The following is a 7,423-nucleotide window of genomic DNA, read 5'->3' as shown; positions in this document are numbered from 1 at the left end:
GGGTGCACAAAAACAAAGTAGCTAGGGCCCATGAAAGTCATATTGTGGCTGGCCCTGGGTCACTGGGGCAGTTTGTGATATTAATGAAATATCACTGTGATATTTACAACATCCAGCGTTTACACACCGTGACATCAATGAAATATCGATGTGATATTTATAATATCCAGTGTTTACACACTGTGATATCAATGAAATATCTCTGTGATATTTGTAATATCAAGTGTTTACGCACCATGACATCAATGAAATATCACAGATATTTACAACATCCAGTGTTTACACACCATGACCTCAGTGAAATATCAATGTGATATTTATAATTTCCAGTGTTTACACACCGTGATATTAATAAAATATGGCTGTTATATTTGTAATATACAGTGTTTACACACCGTGATATTAAGCAAACATCGCTGTGATATTTATAATATCCAGCGTTTACAGTGTTTACACATCGTGATATAAATGAAATATCACTGTGATATTTATAATATCCAAGGTTTACAAACTGTGATGCTGATGAAACATCGCTGTGATATTTATAATATCCAATGTTTACACAAAGTGTTTACACACTGTGATGTTAAATATCGCTGTGATTTTTATAATATCCAGTGTGAAATTAATGAAATATCACTGTGACATTCATAATATCCAGTATTTACACAGTGCTTACACACCGTTACATTAATGAAATATGACTGTGATATTCATAATGTCCAGTATTTACACACAGTGCTTACACACTGTGACATTAACGAAATATCGCTGTGATATTCATAATATCCAGTGTTTCCACACAGTGCTTACACACTGCAATATTAATAAAATATCGCTATGATATTCATAATATCCAGTGTTTGCACACAGTGCTTACACACTGTGACATTAATGAAATATCGCTGTGATTTTCATAATATCTATTGTTTACCTACAGTGTTTACACACCATGATATTAATGAAATATTGTTGTGATATTTATAATATCCAGTGTTCACACATAATGTTTACACGCTGTGATATTAATGAAATATCGATGCAATATTTATAATGTCTAGTGTTTACACATCATGATATTAAGGAAATATCGCTGTTATGTTTATATTATCCAGTGTTTACTCACAGTGTTTGCACGCCGTGATATTAAATGAAATATCGCTGTGACATTCATAATATCCAGTGTTTACACACTGTGATATTAATGAAATATCCCTGTGATATTCATAATATCCAGTGTTAACACACAGTGTTTACACACTGTGACATCACTGAAATATTGCTGTGATATTTACGATATCCTGTGTTTACACACTCTGATATTAGTGAAATATCGCTGTGATATTTACAACATCCAGAGTTTACACACTGTGATATCGGTGAAATATCGCTATGATATTTACAATATCCAGTGTTTACACACTGTGATATCAGTGAAATATTGCTGTGATATTTACAATATCCAGTTCACACACTGTGATACCAGCAAAATATTGCTCTGATACTTACAATATCCTGTGTTTATACACTGGTTACACACTGTGATATCGGCGAAATATCACTGTGATGTTTACAATTTCCAGTGGTTACACACTGTGATACTGGCAAAACATCGCTGTGATATTTCCAATATCCACTAGTTACACATTGTGATATTGGTGAAACATCACTGTGATATTTACAATACCCAGTGGTTACACACTGTGATATCAGCGAAATATCGCTGTGATATTTATAATATCCAGTGTTTACACACAGGGCTGACATGCTGTGATACTAATGAAATATCGCTCTAATATTTATAATATCCTGTGGTTACACACTGTGATACTAGTGAAATATCACCCTGATAATTAGAATCTCCAGTGATTACACACTGCACTACTGGTGAAATATCATTCTGATATTTATAATATCCAGTGTTTACACAAAGTGTTTACATGCTGTGATACTAGTGAAATACCGCTCTGATATTTATAGTATCCAGTGTTTACACACAGTAATACTAGGGAAATTTCGGTCTGATATTTATAGTGTCCACTTTTTACACACTGTGATACAAGGGAAATTTTGCTCTGATATTTGTTATATCTAGTGTTTATACACTGTGACATTAGTAAAATTTCTCTCTGATATTACTAATATCCAGTATTTACATACTGAGACATTAGTGAAATTTCACCCTGATATTTATAATATGCAGCATTTACACACTGTAACATTAGTGAAATATCGCTCTGATATTTATAATATCCAGGGTTTACACACAGAGTTTACACACTGTGACACTAGTGAACTATCAGTCTGATATATATAATATCCAGTGTTTACACAAAGTGTTTACACACTGTGATACTAGGAAAATTTGACTCTGACATTTATAGTATCCAGAGCCTACACACTGTGATACAAGGAAAATTTGACTCTGATATTTATAGTATCCAGGGCCTACATACACACTGTGATACAAGGAAAATTTTGTTATGATATTTATAGTATCCAGGGTTTATACGCTGTGATACTAGGAAAATTTTGTTCTGATATTTATAGTATCCAGGGTTTACACACTGTGATACTGGGGAAATTTAGCTCTGATATTTATAAAATCCAGGGTTTACACACTGTGATACCAGGGAATTTTCAGTCTCATGTTTAGAGTATCCAGGATTTACACATTGTGATACTAGGGAAATTTTGCACTGATATTTATAGTATCCAGGATGTACACACTGTGATTTTAGGGAAGTTTCGCTTTGATATTTATAGTATCCAGGGCTTACAAACTATGATATTAATGAATATTGCTCTGATGAGGATACATGTAATATCCAGGGTTTACACGCTGTGATATTAATGAAGTATCGCTCTGATGAAATAATTGTAATATCCAGTGTTTACACACTGTAGTATTCATGAAATATTGCTCTGATGATACTTGTAATATCCAGTGTTTACACACTGTGATATATATGAAATATCACTGTGATGATGATATTTACAATATCCACTGTTTACACACTGTGATATTAATGAAATATTGCTCTGATGGTATTTATAATATTCAGGGTTTACACACAGTGATATTAATGAAATATGTCTCTGATGATGTTTATAATATTCAGTGAGTGAAATATCACTCTGATATTTATAATATCTGGTGTTTACACACTGTGATATTAATGAAATATGGCTCTGATATTTATAATATCCATTGTTTACACATTGTGATATTAATGAAATATTGCTCTGAGATGTATAATATCCAGTATTCACACACTGTAATAGTAATGAAATATGGCTCTGATATTTATAATATCCAGTGTTTACACACTGTGACAGTAATAAAATATCGCCATGATATTTATAATGGTGATGGTGTACACACTGTGATGTTAATGAAATATCGCTCTGATAATTATAACATCCAGTGCTTATACACTGAAATATTAATGAAATGTCACTCTGATATTTATAATATCCAGTGTTTAGACACAGTGTTTACACACTGAGATATTAATGACATATTGCTCTAATATTTATAATATCCACTGTTTAGACACTATTGATATTAATGAAATATTGCTCTGATATTTATATTATTCAGTGTTTACACACTGTGATATTAAAGAAATGTCGTTCTGATATTTGTAATATCAGTGTTTACATACAGTGTTTAAACACGTTGATAATAATGAAATATGACTCTGATATTTATAACATTAAGTGTTTACACACTGTAATAGTAATGAAATATTGCTCTCATATTTAAAATATCCAGTGTTTACACACTGTGATATTTATAAAATGTCACTCCGATATTTATAATATCCAGTGTTTGCACACACTGTTTACACACTGTTATATTAATGAAATATCACTCTAATACTTATAATATCCAGTATTTACACTCAGTGATTACCAACCATATTAATGAAATATTGCTCTCATATTTATAACACACTGTGTTAACACAATGTTTACACATTGTGATATTAATGAAATATCACTCCGATATTTATAATATCCAATGTTTACACACAGCTTCCATGTTATTATGAATAATATCACAGGATGTACACCCACTGTGATATTAGCCATCATATCAAAGATATTATAAATAATATCACAGTGGATGTACAACCAGGGTGTACACCCATTGGGATATCACCAGTAAAATCTAAAATATTAGGAATAACATCACAGGATGTACACCAACTGAGATAGCAGTACTGTGATATTAGCAGTAATATAAAAGATATAAATAACATCACAGGGTATACACCCATTGTGATATTAGCAGTAACATCGAATATATTAATAATATCACAGGGTGTACACTCACTGTGATGGTGGCGATAATATTGAAGGTATAATGAATAATATCACAGGGTGTACACCAACTCTGATGTTAGCGGTAATATTGAATATATTATGAATAATATCACAGGGTGTACACCTACTGTGATATTAGCGGTAATATGAAAATGTTATGAATAATATCACGGAGTATACACACAGGGTGTACACCCACTGTGATATTAGCGGCAATATCGAAGATATTATGAATATTTTCACAGTGTGTACACGCAGGGTGTACATCCACTGTGATATTGGCTGTAATATCGAAAATATTATGAATAATATCACAGGGTGTACACATAGTGAGTACGCCCACTGTGATGTTGGGAGTAACCTCTCGAAGAAGGTATTAAACATAATATCACAGGGTGGACACACAGGGTGTACCACCCCTGTGCTATTAGTAGAATTTCTCTAAGAAGATGTTTGGCATAATATCTCAGGAAAGGTACACACGGGGGATGCACCCCCTGTAATATTAGCAGTAATCTCTCGAAGAAGATATTAGGCATGATATCAGAGGGGAGTACAAAGAAGGTGTACCCACACTGTGATATTAACAGTAATCCCGCAAGATATTAGGCATAATATCACAGCGTGTGCACCCACTATGTGACACAAGCAGTAATGTCTCGAGGATATTATGCACAATATAACAGGGTGTACACTCTGGGTGTACACCCACTTGGACAGTAGCAGAAATATCTCTAGGATATTACGCATAATCTCACAAGGTGTACACTCAGGGTGTACACCAACTGTGACAGTAGCAGAAATATCTCGAACATATTATTCATAAATTTACAAGATGTACACCAAGGGTGTACAACCACTGTGAAAGTTGCAAAAATATCTCGAGGATATTATTCATAATCTCACAGGGTGTACACCCGGGGTGTACACCTACTGTGACACTAGCACAGTCACAATATTTTGAGAAATATCTCGAAAATATTATGCATAATATCACAGGCTGTACACCCACTGTGATATTAGCAGAAAGATCGCGAGGATATCATGTCTAATACCACAGAGTGTACACGCGTAATATCAATATACACCCACTGTGACGGATATTAGTGGAAAGATCGTGAGAATATCATGCATAATATCACAGGGTGTCCACACAGGGTGTAAACCCACGGTGACACTAGCAGAAAGATCGCGAGAATATCGTGCATAATATCACAGGGTGTAAACACAGGATGTACACCGACTGTGATTGATATTAGCGGAAAGATCGCGAAAATATCATGCATAATATCACGGAATATACACACAGGGTGTGCACCCGCTATGATATTAACAGAAAGATCGCCAGGATATCATGCATAATATCACAGGGGGAACACCCACTGCGATAGTAGCAGAAAGATCGCGAGGATATCATGCACAGTATCACAAGGTGTGCACCCGGGGTGTACACCTACTGTGATGTTAGCAGAAAGGTCACGAGGATGTCATGAATAATATCGCAGGGCGTGCAAACAGGGTGTACACCTACTGTGATATTAGTAGAAAGGTAGGGAAAATGTCATGCATAATATCGCAGGATGTGAACACAGGGTGTATATTCCCTGCGATATTAGCAGAAAGATCGCGAGAATATCATGTATAATATCACATGGTGTAAGGCCACTGTGATATTATCAGAAAGATCGGGAGGATATCATGCATAATATCGCAGGGTGTAACACTCACTGTGATATTAGCAAAAAATCGCGAGGATATCATGCATAATATCGCAGGGTGTACATTCACTGTGATATTAGCAGAAAGATCGCGAGAATATCATGCATAGTATTGCAGGGTTCGCACCCAGGGTATACACCCACCGTGATATTAGCGGAAAGGTCGCAATGATGTCATGAATAATATCGCAGCGTGTGCACACAGGGTGTAAACCCACTGTGATATTAGCAGAAAGGTCGCCAGGATGCCATGGATAATATCGCAGGTGTACACTTACTGTGATATTAGCAAAAAGATCGCGCGGATACTATGCATAAATATCATGCATAATATCACAGAATATATATGCAGGGTGTACACACAGGGTGTGCAGCCACTGTGATTGATTGATATTAGCGGAAAGATCACGAGAATATCCTGAGTAACATCACAGGGTGTACACACATGGTGTACAGCCACTGTGATGGATTGATATTAGCAGAAAGATCTCTAGGATATCCTGCGTAACATCACAGGGTGTACACACAGGGTGCACAGCCACTGTGATTGATTGGCATCAGCGAAAAGATGGCGAGGATGTCTTGCATAAAATCACAGGGTGTACACACATGGTGTACAACCACTGTGATGGATTGATATTAGCAGAAAGATCTCTAGGATATCCTGCGTAACATCACAGGGTGTACACACAGGGTGCACAGCCACTGTGATTGATTGGTATCAGCGAAAAAATGGCGAGGATGTCTTGCATAAAATCACAGGGTGTACACACATGGTGTACAACCACTGTGATGGATTGATATTAGCAGAAAGATCTCTAGGATATCCTGCGTAACATCACAGGGTGTACACACAGGGTGCACAGCCACTGTGATTGATTGGTATCAGCGAAAAGATGGCGAGGATGTCTTGCATAAAATCACAGGGTGTACACACATGGTGTACAACCACTGTGATGGATTGATATTAGCAGAAAGATCTCTAGGATATCCTGCGTAACATCACAGGGTGTACACACAGGGTGCACAGCCACTGTGATTGATTGGTATCAGCGAAAAGATGGCGAGGATGTCTTGCATAAAATCACAGGGTGTACACACATGGTGTACAACCACTGTGATGGATTGATATTAGCAGAAAGATCTCTAGGATATCCTGCGTAACATCACAGGGTGTACACACAGGGTGCACAGCCACTGTGATTGATTGGTATCAGCGAAAAGATGGCGAGGATGTCTTGCATAAAATCACAGGGTGTACACACATGGTGTACAGCCACTGTGACTGATATTAGCGGAAAGATCACGAGGATATATTGCATAACATCACAGGGTATACACCCAGGGTTTACAGGCACTGTGATTGATTGATA

Source organism: Pongo pygmaeus, chromosome 18, assembly GCF_028885625.2.
Source record: "Pongo pygmaeus isolate AG05252 chromosome 18, NHGRI_mPonPyg2-v2.0_pri, whole genome shotgun sequence".
NCBI classification, from domain to species: domain Eukaryota; kingdom Metazoa; phylum Chordata; class Mammalia; order Primates; family Hominidae; genus Pongo; species Pongo pygmaeus.
The sequence above is the reverse complement of the archived record's forward strand: the minus strand, read 5'-3'. Positions refer to the sequence as shown.